The sequence below is a fragment of the Falco naumanni genome, chromosome 9, assembly GCF_017639655.2.
Source record: "Falco naumanni isolate bFalNau1 chromosome 9, bFalNau1.pat, whole genome shotgun sequence".
Taxonomy (NCBI): domain Eukaryota; kingdom Metazoa; phylum Chordata; class Aves; order Falconiformes; family Falconidae; genus Falco; species Falco naumanni.
Window position 1 is genome coordinate 20,894,822 of NC_054062.1, and position 13,102 is coordinate 20,907,923.

Below are 13,102 nucleotides of genomic sequence, written 5' to 3' on the forward strand. Positions count from 1 at the left end.
GTGATGATACATGAGAAGGAGTCTGGCAATGGGCAGCACAGCCCGTGGCAGCAAGCGTGGGTGCTGCCGGTGCCGGGAGTGGGGCTGGGCGAACAAAAGGCCGAGTGACCGCAGGGACAATGCTGGGCACAGAGCCCCAGCAGCAAACCCCAAACACTCCAGACTGCAGGCTGTGCCCAGTGATGCTCAACACCTGCCCGCACCATGCTTTCAGCTGTGGCATTTTGATTTTTCTCCTGCTCCAGCAAAATACACCTTGCATGGGTGTCTGGGGTAGGAGCCTGCAGCCATCAGACAGGAAATTTGGGTCTCTGTCAGCACAAGTGTTTGCTCCCATTCTTGCAAATACGCAGTTGGCATTACTGATGGGAATAAAGGAGCAGTGCTAGTGTGGAGAGAGATGCAAGGGACCAATGACTCTTACAGAATCACAGAATATCTAAAGTTGGAAGGGACTCATAAGTCCAGCTCCCTGCTCCTCACAGAACTACCTAACACTAAATCATAGTCCTCCAGACATTCCTTGAACTCTGACAGGCTTGGTGCTGTGGGGATCCAGTGATCAACCACCCTTGGAGTGAAGAACCTTTTTCTAACCTCCAATCTGAACCTCCCCTGACACAACTTCATTCCATTTCCTTGCATCCTATCACTGGTCACCAGAGAGAGATCAGCATCTCTCCCTCCGCTGCCCACCTCCAGGAAGCTGTAGGATGCGATGAGGTCCCCTCTCAGCCCTCTCTTCTCCAAGTTGAACAAGACAAGTGACCTCAGCCACTCCTCCCAAGTCTTGCCCTTGAGGCCTTTCATAATCTTGGTTGCCTTCCTCTGCCCACACTCTAATAGTTGGATGTCCTTCTGTTGAGGCTCCCAAAATGGCACACAGTGCTCAAGGAGGGGCCGCACCAGTGCAGTGCAGAGTGGGACAATCACGTCCCTCAACTGACTCTCTGTGTGCTTGATGCACCCAGGACACGGTTGGCCTTTTTGGCTGCCAGGGCAAATGTTGCCTTATATTCAACTTGCCATCAACCCATGAGCCCAGATCTTTTTCTGCAGGGATGCTCCCCAGCCTCTCCTCCCCCAGTCTGTATGTATAGCCAGGTTTACCCCACCCAGGTAGAGATGGGTGAACTTATGTACTCATCATATACATGTGCCCTGCTTGGCGCAGGTTGTCATGACACTAATGTCACAAATTAGGTCTGAGCCACTGGTGCTAGGTATTAAAAAACCCCAGCTCTTAGCAGAGACAAGGCTTTTAGTGCCAGAAGAGGCCTTTATGACAAACATTTTCAGTCAATGGAAATGCAAGCTGAGGATGTAAATTGAGCCACTGCAGCATCAGGAATCATGGAAATTTCCCAGCAGCTCACCCACTGCTCTGTCACACCTTCTTCCTGTGGCTTCATTCATGAGGACAGTGCAAAGTACTCATCCTTTTCCTGTATGTCAACACCATGAGTATCTCGTGCAGACTTAACATCATTCTCACTTTTCCACAGCACCGGTCATATTTCTTCAAAGTGACAGAATTTATAACCCATGACTCAAACAATGGGAAGGCTTGTTTAAGAATAACTCAGGATACAGCACATTGGAAGCATGGTGAGGAATGAAAACAGGAACAGAAAAGAAGTAGCATATTTTTCCTCCTTTATGACTGAAGCCCAGCTCCTGCAGCCAGGAAGCGCTGGTGGTGTGATACAGCACTTGGTGAGATGCAGGAGGAGGCTGAACTCTGTCTGAGCAAAGGTCTGTTTGTTTAGACGGATTTTAAAATGTAGAAATGGTGCTTTTTTTTTTTCCACAATTGCTGCCAGCTGAAGGACAGTGGTTGTGGGTGGCAGGAGCGGCTGGAAGTCTGGTCTCGTACTGCTTTCCAGTGACTGCCACCCTGTAGGGTCAGAGGCTGCAATACCTCAGGGACCCCAAGCACAGAGCACCACCTGGACCCACAGGTCTTTTAGAAATGACCCTAAAGAAGACCCATGTGGGCAACGACTTACTGCTGATGATAACAGAACTAGTGCATAGCAGAAAAGTTGCAGGCAAGGACCGTCCCTGGGTATGCACCGTCTTTCTACAGGGATCCTTTTAATTGCTTCATTTGCTTTTTCAGGCTCGTGCTTTCTCCTGCACAGAGTTTTGAGTAAACATTCCCCATACTGAGTTGCTAAGAGCCAAGAAGCTGACCTGACAGGGACACCCCAGCCCACAAACTTCTCTGGAGCTCCTCACATTCCATGTTTCATTTGGAGAAAAAAAAAAAAAAAAAAAGCCCATTTTTTTTGACTCCTAATCTAGAGTTTTGGTCTCACAGATAAGAACAAATAATGAAACATAACAAGCTTTTGTTTTAAGAAAAACAGCTCATCTGAAAAGCCCAGGGCTCAGTTCTGCAGTTAGATCTCAGGAGAGCTGTGTCCAAAGACCTGAAATAGCATAGACAGGGTCTCAGATGGTCCCAAACCTCTGACAGATACAGGCTACTGGTCACTGTCTCTTGGGCATGGGAGTTAAAAAATGTGGCCAGGCACCGAACTAAAGCACCCAAACAGTCTCAGAGTTCAGTGTAATGTGCAGGGCATGTGCCAGTGCCCAAGTCTGTGCCTGAGTACTGATCACAGCCCGGGACTGCTGCACAGCAACTGCCGGGCTTGCTCTCACAAGGCCAGTTACAGGACCTGGGCTACATTGTTAAGGTTTATGGTTTCTATGTGGGACACGTAGAGTGTTTAATCCCAACTTTTCCACTTGTCCCGTTATCTGAGACAGACAGTAACCCAATACTTTGTGTCTGGACTCCTGCACCCACTGGAATAAACATCTGTTTCTTGTACTGTGATTCATTCAATATACTGCATGGCACAGGACACCAAATTATTTCAACATATTCAGGCTCAAGGGATTTTCCAGCAGGTGAGTGGGCCTCGCTCACAAAGGTGGCGACTTCGGGAGGGAGTTGGGCCTAGTAAAATGTAGCCCTTTACTATATATTTACAAATAAATTTCTACTATACTGAAAATGTTAATTAGAAACAAAATCCATGTCTGGTCCCTCCCTGGCAACCCCAGATGCCAGGCACTTGAGTTAGCATTGCCCAGAGGAGATGTGCCACTAACACAAGCGCTGCCAGGAGCTTGCAGGAGGACTCCTGTTTGCCCCCTGAGCAGAGAGCGAGAGAAGCGAGATCTAGCAGCGTTATGGAAGGCAAAGACACCTGGCCTCATTAGTTTTATTGCCAGAGCAAATAAGGAAAACTTCTGCAATAAAAATGCTTCCCAAGTGTCAGGCCAAAATACAGGCAGGTCACTGCACCCTGTTAACTGTGGTGCTATTGAAGACTTTGAGGAAGAATGGCATCATATGAGCTAAGTAAAAGTCTCTGTTGTGCAATAGGCATGATTTTCACATTTAAATATGGAATATATCCATAATTATATCCAATTCATCAGGATATACCTCCTTAGCAGCATGGAGTTTTACGCAAGCTGAACAAATGATCTCCTAAAGTACTTAACAGGGCACCAGTGACCACTGTGGCCTCTTTTGTATGCAATTAGATCTAGCTTTTCCCATTGTTTTTTTCCTGCTAGAACAGACAAGGGAAAACTAAGAAGTTCTGGAAATGGCTATGAGTCTCACATTTCACTTGCAAATAGGCGAGTTCAGGTGAGCAGGGATGTGTGCACACTGTTTGGTGTTGAAGCAGAGCCAGGCAGAAAATTCAAACATTTCATTTTTATCCTTGTTGTTAAAGGTTTGCAAGTGAAGTCCTAACATCTGGTATTTAACTGAAAAGAGCAGACGTGGAAATACTCAGATATCTACCTGGCCTGCTGCTGCCTCCCTTTCCTTTCCAAATGCAGCTGCTGGGAACCACCCAATCATGATCAACTTCCAGTGCTGGCTGGATAAATTGTCCTCCCAAGAAAAACTAAGATAAAATCTCTAGATAGACTTGTTTCTTCTCTCCCTGCTATCTTTTCCTCCAAACACACCATTTGTTGTTGCAGTTTCTAGTTTCACTGTTTCCAAACATACAAAATTTATTTTAAACATGATCCAAAAGGACTCATGCCACATGTTTGAAACCTCCATTTAACTCAGAGCTGAGAGCTTAAAATACAAGCAATTCTCTGCTGAACTGTTTTCAGGCCCTTCCTTGCCTTGGCACATTACAAAGCTTCTGTTATGTACTACCAAAACATTGCCATTAATTGTTAGGTAATTTTCTAGGGTGGGATTAGGAAGAAAACCGGGCTTAAAAGTACTTGCTGTCTCCAGTGTGGACCCAAGCATGCCTCTGGGCTGGGAGGATGTGACCTTGCCGAGCCGGCACAGAGGCATGAATGCAACCAAACTCACTGCGGGGCTTTTGTGAGTAAAACCACTTGCACGTGACGGTCTGCAGGACAGCCCCTGCGAAACACAAATACAGCTGGGTTAGTTATTGTCCAGGCAACCCCAGTGCTGTCACACGGACAGGAGGGGCTGTTTGGCCATGTGTGCAACCTTGTAAAAAACACGTTTTGACCCGTGTTCATGGGGGTGGAAGTGACCTCCCCCCTCACCTCCAACCCTCTGTGGGTCTTGCTAAGATGTTTTCCAGCTTGGAAGTGGTGCTGAGGCTGCAGCACTGTGGGACTGTGGCAATGGGAGAGCCCAATGGTATGGTGGCCCTGGCCCCTGCGCTGGGAAAGTGGGGCTTTCACCTGTCCAGTGTCCAGGAGATGTCCCAAGGCACTGGAAGGATGCCATGATCCAAAAGCCAGGCTTCGCATAAGCAGAGCTGTAGCGTCCCCTGTCCTCAGTGAGAGCTGTGCAGATGCTCAGTCCCCTGCTACAAGTCCCCATTTCCTATCGCTGCCTCCCACAGCATCCTGCACCTTGATTGCTGCTTTGAGGGAAAAGAGATGTGTCCCAGTCACAGACTAGTCACTGGGTCGGCCGCCGGCATCACAGTCTCACTAATGTGCCAAACATCTTCTGCCATGAAAAAGCTGCGGGCTTACTCAAAGTGGGCAGGGGTCATTTTGGGAGATTAGATTGCAAAGCAAGTCTAAATTTCACAGGTGCCCGACAAGAGAAGGTGAATGAAATTAAAGTTACAACCACAATAAAGGCATCATGAGTATAGAGGGGTTGATAAGATAAAGGGAGTTCTTTTATGTCTTATTTCCTGGTCTTGATCACTTGATACAGATCAAGATTACAATGGAGTTAATGGCTCTGTCACTTGGTGAGGTTGGTCTCAGGCAATTTTCTTTGCAATGTGTCAGATCTTTCTCCCTCACCCCTCTCTTTTGTAATCCGATGCAAACACAGCATTATAAGAACATAAAAGATAGCTCAATCAGGACAATTTAATTAAAAGCAAGTTACGTTGAAGCGTTTTCATAAACCACCTTTGCAACAGAATTTGCACCATTTTAGTCAGCATCAAACAGCCATTTAGAGAGGACAGTTTCATCTCTTCTAAACATTTCAGATTATATATCATAGACAGCACTGCCGGATAATCATTAAAATATTTTACATTATCTACATTGGCAAGTTCATTAGGGCCACTTCAAAGCTTCCCAGAGACCCAAAATGCCCAGGAAACAACCATCAGACATTTTTGGCTTAACCGGAAAGCTCATTCTGCTTTCTCTTATTTAACTTATTAGTCATGTATTATTCAAATGAAATACATAGTGCTGCCTTGTGCGCTCATCCGGCCAAAGCCTTTAGCAGCAATCAGCTGGCTCATTCAGCCCGGGCATCCATCAGCCTCCACATGGGCCATGTCTCAGCACCAGTCCCTCAATGCACTCCAGAACTCCCAGGGCTCATCCATGGGCTTAACTCTGGTCCTGCTGGGTCAGGCCCCTGGTGGTACTGGGATGCTCGCAGTGTTTAGGCCTAGGTCTCTGCAGACAGGCAGGACACCAGCCCATATGACACAGTATGTCTCCACCTGTGCAATGGCTGTTTACTGCAGAGGGCTTGTCACAAGCATATCAGGAGATATCTGCAAAACGCTTTCTGGCCTGAACACATGTTTTTTTACAAGACTATTCCTCTTCTGGAATGAAGTTCCTATGCAGAATACCCATCAGTTTGTCATTATTATTTCTATGAGGAAGGGGAGGAAATTTGTCTAAATTTTAGAGCTCAGTGAGTCAGAATCAGTTGGAAGTCACCTGTGGGTGCAGAAGCCTTCACAACATGGCTCTGCAATACCAGGCACTCAACAGCAACTAAGAAGCTCTTGCAGACATCAGTGTTTTCCCTTCTATTTTCTGCTTTCTTTAGCACATTTTTAGGAGATGGGAATGCAGATTTTTTTTTTTTTAAACCTTTATTAAATGAAGATCTTGATCAGGAAGACAGAATGGGGACACATTTCGGTCACCAAACAACACAGTAAGGTGTTTCAAGTGGTAACTTAATTCCTTTTAAATTACACAGAGACATCAGTATGACATTGATAGTTGGTCTGTCCAAAGTGGTGCTTGTTATTTCTGTCCTGAGCTGGGACAAAAGGAGAGAAAGTTAATAAAATTCAATCCTCCTGATTTGCTCCCCTTCCACTCTGGGGTTGTAGAGTAGCTAGAGGCAGGACAGATCTGCTCTGATGCTGTAGCTGCTCTGTGGACTCTTCGGACTAGCTGTGGGCAGGCAGGATGGCACCTCCAGACTTGGAGGAATTAATGAGGCAAGTTTAATGGAGATTCTGAGCTTTCCCCTGCTCTGTCCTTCCCTTGGTATGCTGGACTGTGCGATCAGCCTGGTTATTTCATGCTGTGGACAGTCCCCAAGTCACACTCCCACATAAAGAGATGTATTTTCTATCCTCCCTGTATTTGATTGCCACTGCTCCCACAGTCTGTTAGCTAACCCAAACTGATTTAATAATGATTCACTGGCAAAAAATAATCAAACACTGGCACAGGCTACAAGATTACCTTGTGTTTAGCCACTGTCCTAAATTCAGCCAAACTGAAAGCTCTGCAGAGCAGGAAGGGAAGAGACTAGACACCCTTAGCTCTGTCCCTGGGAAGTGAGTGTGGAACATGTGGACCGTGCCAAGGGGGTGTTGGAGTCTCTTTCTCCCTTGGGTACGCCGTGTACGAGCTGGGAAGCACAGGAGAGGAAAAGGCATCCCCACAGTGCAGCACTACTTGGTGAGCTGGAAAGGCACGTGACAAACATTTGAAATGTTTCCGACTGATCCATCCCCCTTCCCTGGGCCGGCACAGAGCTCCGGCAGGTGCAGCTCTCCACAACCCTCTATTAAAAGCCACAGACAAATGCAAAATCTAACCCTGAATTATTATTATGAGTCAGAGGAGGCTGAAAGAACCTTTTCACAGCTCTGATTGGATTCAGCTGTAGAGTTTGCCATTGGCAAATGATCTCCATGATCATCATGCCAATGTTGCAGTGCTTTTAAAATGTCCTGACATGTGCTTTACTATGAGCATCACTGGATTCTGGCCGGTTTCCAGGAAACGAATCTTCTCAGCAAATATTCTGCAGGGTGAGCATAACGTGGTCTGTAACACAAATGCAAAACACGGCTGTAGTTTACCCTGAGGGGGACCCTGATGTGCTGATCTAAATGGGCCCTTCCAGCCCAAACTGCCAGGATTGTATAAGATCCTTGTGGGGAGGGCTGGGAGATGGGATGAGAATAATTGGGAAACAGCAATTAGCTTCAGCCAAGGCAATTAACGAGGAAAGAAAATTCTTCCTGCTATAACAGCCATGATCATCAGCCTCCCCCTCCCCTCTCTCCCATCCCTCTTCAAGGAGACCCTACAACCCTGGCCCCATCCAATGACCCTTCCCAATGCCGAGGTGCTGGTTGCAGGACGGACCTTTTATTCTCTTCTACTGCATTATGAGTTTTGCTATGCTGTGTTATGCCCTAGATTTTACTCCAGAGATGTGTGAGATAGACCTCTGCAATGTGGAGGGAGCCGCAGAGGGCAGCAGTTGCTGGCTGGGGCTGGCTGCAGGATTTGGGGCTGCAGGAGGGCTGAATTGCTCAGCCTGGAGAACGGTCAGAAAGAAGAGGGAGCCAGATCCTTTCTAGATGTGCACAGCAAAAGGGCAAGGGGCAACTTGCAATGAGGAAATGCTGCTTGGACATCAGGAAAAAAAACTTTTTGTTCCAGGGTGGTCAGCACTAGCATAGGCTGCCCAGAGAGGTTGTACTGCTCCTTTCTTGGAGATACTTAAAACCCAGCAGGACAGTCCCTAAGAAACCTGCCCTAGTTTTGAAGCTGGTCTTGCTTTTAGCAGGGGTTGGACTAGAGACCTCCAAAAGCCTCTCTCTCCCTGAATTATCCTCACCTGATTTTGCTTCACGCTTCACCTGGAAATACACAAATAGTCAGGGAGACCCAGGCGGTTTAGTAAAAGCCTGACTTGTGCTGGCTTGCTAGATGCAGCAGCAAATGTTTGGCAGTTTGTGGGTAAAGCTCTGTGAGCCACAGCATTGGTGTGGACTGAAGACAGAAGGACAAAGGGCAGAGTAGCTGGAGGCTGCGCTTTTTCTCCTCTGGAAAAATGCATGCAGACCGGGGCCCTGAGGCCAGTTTCATGAGCTGGTTGTGTACCCACACAGTTGTCTGGTACCCGTGGGATGCCGGGTGCAGTGCTCAGCCCGTACATCTTCAAGGGCCCACTTCCTGAGCGCCATGCAGCCAGCCGAGCATCTCCTCTCCTACTGAGTCCCCAGGATGTGTGGGAAGCCCTGAACGAAGGTGGCTCCCACTGAGCACCACATTTTCCTCCTTTCTTCATCCTCTGTGGAGTGGCAGTTACACTGGGTGCAGTGACAAACCCCATGCGAGAAGAGCGGCTGCAGTGCTGTCACAGCATGGGCACCAGAGGGTCCCCAGGGTCCTGGCTGCTGCAAGCAAACCCCTCTGGCCTGGATGCAGTTACAAAGCAGGTGATGTTTTTTTTTTTTTTTGCTTTTGTTGCTTCTTGGTGGTGATCTTCTCATTTCTGCATTTCTGTAACAGCCTCCTGGGTTTGTCACTAGGCTTGACTTATGGCCCACCTGTAGAAAACTACCAGGAGCAGAGGAGCTCAGTGGAAGGTATTTTCATTAGCGCGCACGCATGGCAAACGGCCAGATTTCACACCAGTTCCACCCGCCGCTGTTACAGTAGGAGCCTCCTCCCTTCCCAGCAGAAAACTGCCGGGAATTCACCTTGAAAAGCAGCCGGGCGGGACCCTTTCTGCCGGGGGCTTCGAGCAAAGTAATGGGAAGCCAACGTTTCCCCGGAGCCGTGCTCAGCACTGCAAAGCCAAAGCTGTGGGGCGCCCGCAGCCCGCCCGTGCGGTGCTGGGGGAGCCGCCGTGCGCCCCCGCCGCGCCGGTCCCAGCCGGGGGCCTGGGCTCCCATCCCCGCCCCGGGCCCTGCCCGGCAGCTGAAGAGTGAAGCGGCCCGCAGAGGCGAGCGCCGGACCAGGTCCCGGGGTCAGGGCCCGGCCGCGGTGCCAGACGATCCGTCCCGCCGTTTTTTCGAGGGAGGCACGGGCAGCCGGCTGCAACGCGCTCGGCCTGACCCGGGTTTCGCACCGGCTTCCCGGCCCGCCTCCCCCGCAGGACGGGCCCCCCCCTCTCGGGCTCCCCCAGCGGGGACCGCACCAGGCCGCCGGGCTCAGAGGACGGCGGAGGCTAGTGCGCGGCGGACGGTCCCGGCCCCGGCTCTCCCCCTGCTCCGCCTCCCGCCTCACACCGCCGGCTCCCCCGTGACGTCCGCCGTGACGTCAGCGGCGGGTGGGCGCGGCGGCCGACGTGGGCGCTGACGTCGCGGCGGCGGGCGGCGGGCGGGCCGGCGGCAGGTGAGGAGCGGCGGGGCGGGGGCAGGCCCGGGGGTGTCCGGCGGCAGCGGCGGGGAGCGCTCGGTGTGCGCGGTAGCTCGGCTGCGGGGACCCGCACCAGGCCTCCCCGGCAGCCGGGCCCCGTCGGGGTGTCCGCGCCCGAGCGGCCCTGTCAGCCCTGCGTGGGGCTGGGGGAGGCCCGGGTGCGGCCCGGGTGGGCTGCCGGTGGGTTTGGAGTGTCGGTGGGTGCCAGGGGCGCGAGTCGTGGGGTCTGTGCCTCGGTACGGGAGTGCTTGGGCTGCCCTGCCTGTGGCCAGCCCTGGCCAGAGAGGCCTGGTTTTGAGGTGGTGCTGCTGGTTCCTGATAATGCGAGCTTACGTGCTTGTTTTGAACAAGTTTATTCATAAAAGAGAAAACGAAAAGGCAATTAACAGGAGGACGAGCCTGTCTGAAGCAAACAGGACGTAAACCCTCAGGATGGTCTAACACAGCAGCCACAGGCAACCCCGATGCAGCCTGACGGGCTGGCCTTGCCTGCCTCCCCGCCGCGGCCCTGCCGTGCCCCCGAGGCCGCAGGCCTGCTGTCCCCGACCGTTGCTGGCCTGGGGCTGCAGCAGCCTATCGCGCTGTGTGCATGAAGGAGGCAGGAGGAGTTGTCTGGCTCCCCGGCAACATTTTTGTGGTCATCCTTTTACCCTGCATGTCTGATGGAGATGCTGTCCGGGTAGAATCTGGCCTGGGCTCTTGGAGAACTGACTCCCTGCAGTTTGGGTGAGGTGTAGGTAATGTAATTCTAGACAATGCCAGATTTTGGGATCCACCTCTGACTGCCATCATGCTGTATTGATACTTTGCAAGTTGCTGCTTCTCTGCCTTAGTTTCCCCATGTGTAAAATGGGGAGTGCCCTCTGACGGAAGGATTGCAAAACCAAATTGGCATAAAACAGCACATGCTTGCAAGATTTAATCGTAAGTCTTGACAAGCAAGTGCCTGGCCCTTGATGTTCCTTGTTCCCCCACGGTTCACCCTCAGTGCATCTCTAATCTTGCCAGTGGAACATAGTATTAGTGCATTCTCAGGTCTTTGCTGGGGAATAAGAATGTTTTATGGGGGGGGCAAAGTTTGTTAGCTGTTTCAGTTTTGCCCTTTGCTTTCTCAGGCACAGTGGAGCTTATGAAGGCCAAGCAAAGAGCTGAATGGTATTGTGCATGAGCAGAGGCAAGAAGCGTCCAGACGTGGGGAGCTACAGAGGCAGGTAACATGGCAGTCTGATACCTTTGAAAAAGTTAGGTCAGAGAAGGGGACTGTGTCTTGCACTGCTAAATCCACTATCTTCATTTGAGCTGTGTTTGGAGTGATTAAATAATGATAGAGAAGATGTTTTAACTTGGTAGAGGCTTATAGTTACGGCCAAGAAAGGAAAGGTCACCTGTGGGGGACCAGAGTAAATGACTACCAAAGATATGGGAGAAAATAGCTTCTCTTTCTCTGGAAATTGAAGACAATTTTATTGGAAGGTTTGTGAAGGGTTTTTTTTTTAAAGTGATTTCTTATATTGTAGGGGTTGTCTAAGTTGGATGTTCTTCTTAACATGGCTTTTGTTGCTAATCTAGCTTTGTTGCATTTTTAATATTTGCAAGCAAATCTTTCAACAGTGAGAGTACTTATAAATTAAATGAATTATTATTATTATTATTTTTTTTTAGCCTTGAGAGAATCTCTTGCTTGCTAAGAAAACTGTAGCTTGTCAGCAAGAAGCTTTATTACAAGGCAAAGCCTTGTCATTCCTTGCCTATTTAAATGAGACTTTCAGGCTTCTGGAGACAAAGTGCAGGTCGAGAAAGGAAGCTGTGTCCTTATGAGTTTGTAGAAAGGGATTTTTTTCTGCTGGCCAGTTGCTGTGTTGTTGCTCTCTCTCCTTTCTGTTTTTCCTCTGTCTGAACATAAATCAGCAGCAGTATTATAGAGTGTTACAGCAACTTGTTACAACGGACAGACAAAAACAATCACAGTATAATAAAGTTCAGTGTAGCCTATGAATTTGTCCTGGAAATAAATCTGAGGTGTAATCTAATCCCAGAAAAGGCACTGGAGTCAAGATACCAGTTTGAGGATTTAGTGTATGGTGCCTTTTGAGCTTGATTTGCTTCTTGTGGTCTGGGTTGTAAAACATAGTGCACCTGTGGGCAGACAGTCAGTCACAACAAGCCTGGTGTGCTCTAAACTTCGTGGGATGAGATGTGTGAATGGTGGTCTTGGTTTCAGATTTTTACACCTGGATGCACCAGACCTTGGTTCAGTTCCTGGCTTGGTCACAACGCTGCTGTGTGACCTTGGTCAAATCATGTCTTCCTGTGGCTTGTGAAATGGAGGCAGATTTTCTGCCGCCTTGTGTAGATGGCAAACATCACAGGGCAGGGACTCTGCCTTATTGTGTTTTGGCATAAGACTGTAATGTCTCTTGGGCTTCTGGGTAGTTATAGAGGTATAAATAGAGTAAGTGCTTCGATAAGCAAAAAATGTTTGAGTTTCATACTATTTGCTTCTCCCACCTATGATCTGTTTGTAGACATGGCTGTGAAGTGAGCTGTGGAGTGCACTGGTCGGAACAACATACTGCATAGCTGGTGTTCAGGCAGCACAGAGCCTACCAATCTTGCCCTGGAAAGCGACAGCATTAAAGTTGTAGGATCCCAGCATGTTCTTAAAAATTTGAAAGGAATGGATAGAGAAATGGGAAGGGGAATATCCCACTTTGGGCACCCTTTGGAGATGTGAGTGAAGAAAAGACGGAGAGAACCTCTTCTGAAGTTCAGGTTACTTGGTTTCCATAGGCTTTCAGGCCAGGCCTCCCCCACACCTTGAATATCCTCTGCAATCAGCTCGTGCCTTCCACTGCAGCCTTCATTCGCGCCAGCACAGCAGCATGGCCTGATGCATCACTGTGCACGGTGCTCCCAGCGGGACCCAGCTATTGATGGTTTCTGGGTAGTAAATTGAGAGGCTGATATTCACTGCAATGCTAAAGATACATCTGTTGCAAAACCACTGCAAGGGAGGATAGTTGGCCTGTGCCCTTGTTTTGCCCTCTGATCTGCTGTCTTCATTTAGCCTGTGCCCCATCCCTGCCTGTCTGACACCAGCTGAGACCTGCAGAGCATTTGCCAAAGGTCTTCAGAGAAGGTTCCCTTAAGCATCCCTAGTTGTCCCCTGGCAGTCACTTGTGAGAGCTCAATGGGCTATTCTTCCTGCTAGGTGAACTAATGT

The 13,102-nt window shown here is 49.4% G+C and overlaps 1 protein-coding gene across 3 annotated transcripts in view; it reads left to right on the forward strand.

The window, feature by feature from the left end:
- Window positions 1–9,748: 9,748 nt before the first annotated feature.
- XPNPEP1 (X-prolyl aminopeptidase 1) overlaps window positions 9,749–13,102 on the forward strand; it is a 31,977-nt gene continuing 28,623 nt past the window's right edge. For 2 of the 3 annotated variants that reach the window (XR_005829623.1, XM_040606378.1), the window contains exons 1-2: window positions 9,749–9,855; window positions 10,995–11,090. The gene's annotated coding sequence lies outside the window, so the exon portion shown is untranslated. The remainder of the gene's footprint in view (window positions 9,856–10,994; window positions 11,091–13,102) is intronic. The other variant, XM_040606379.1, reaches the window with a different exon arrangement.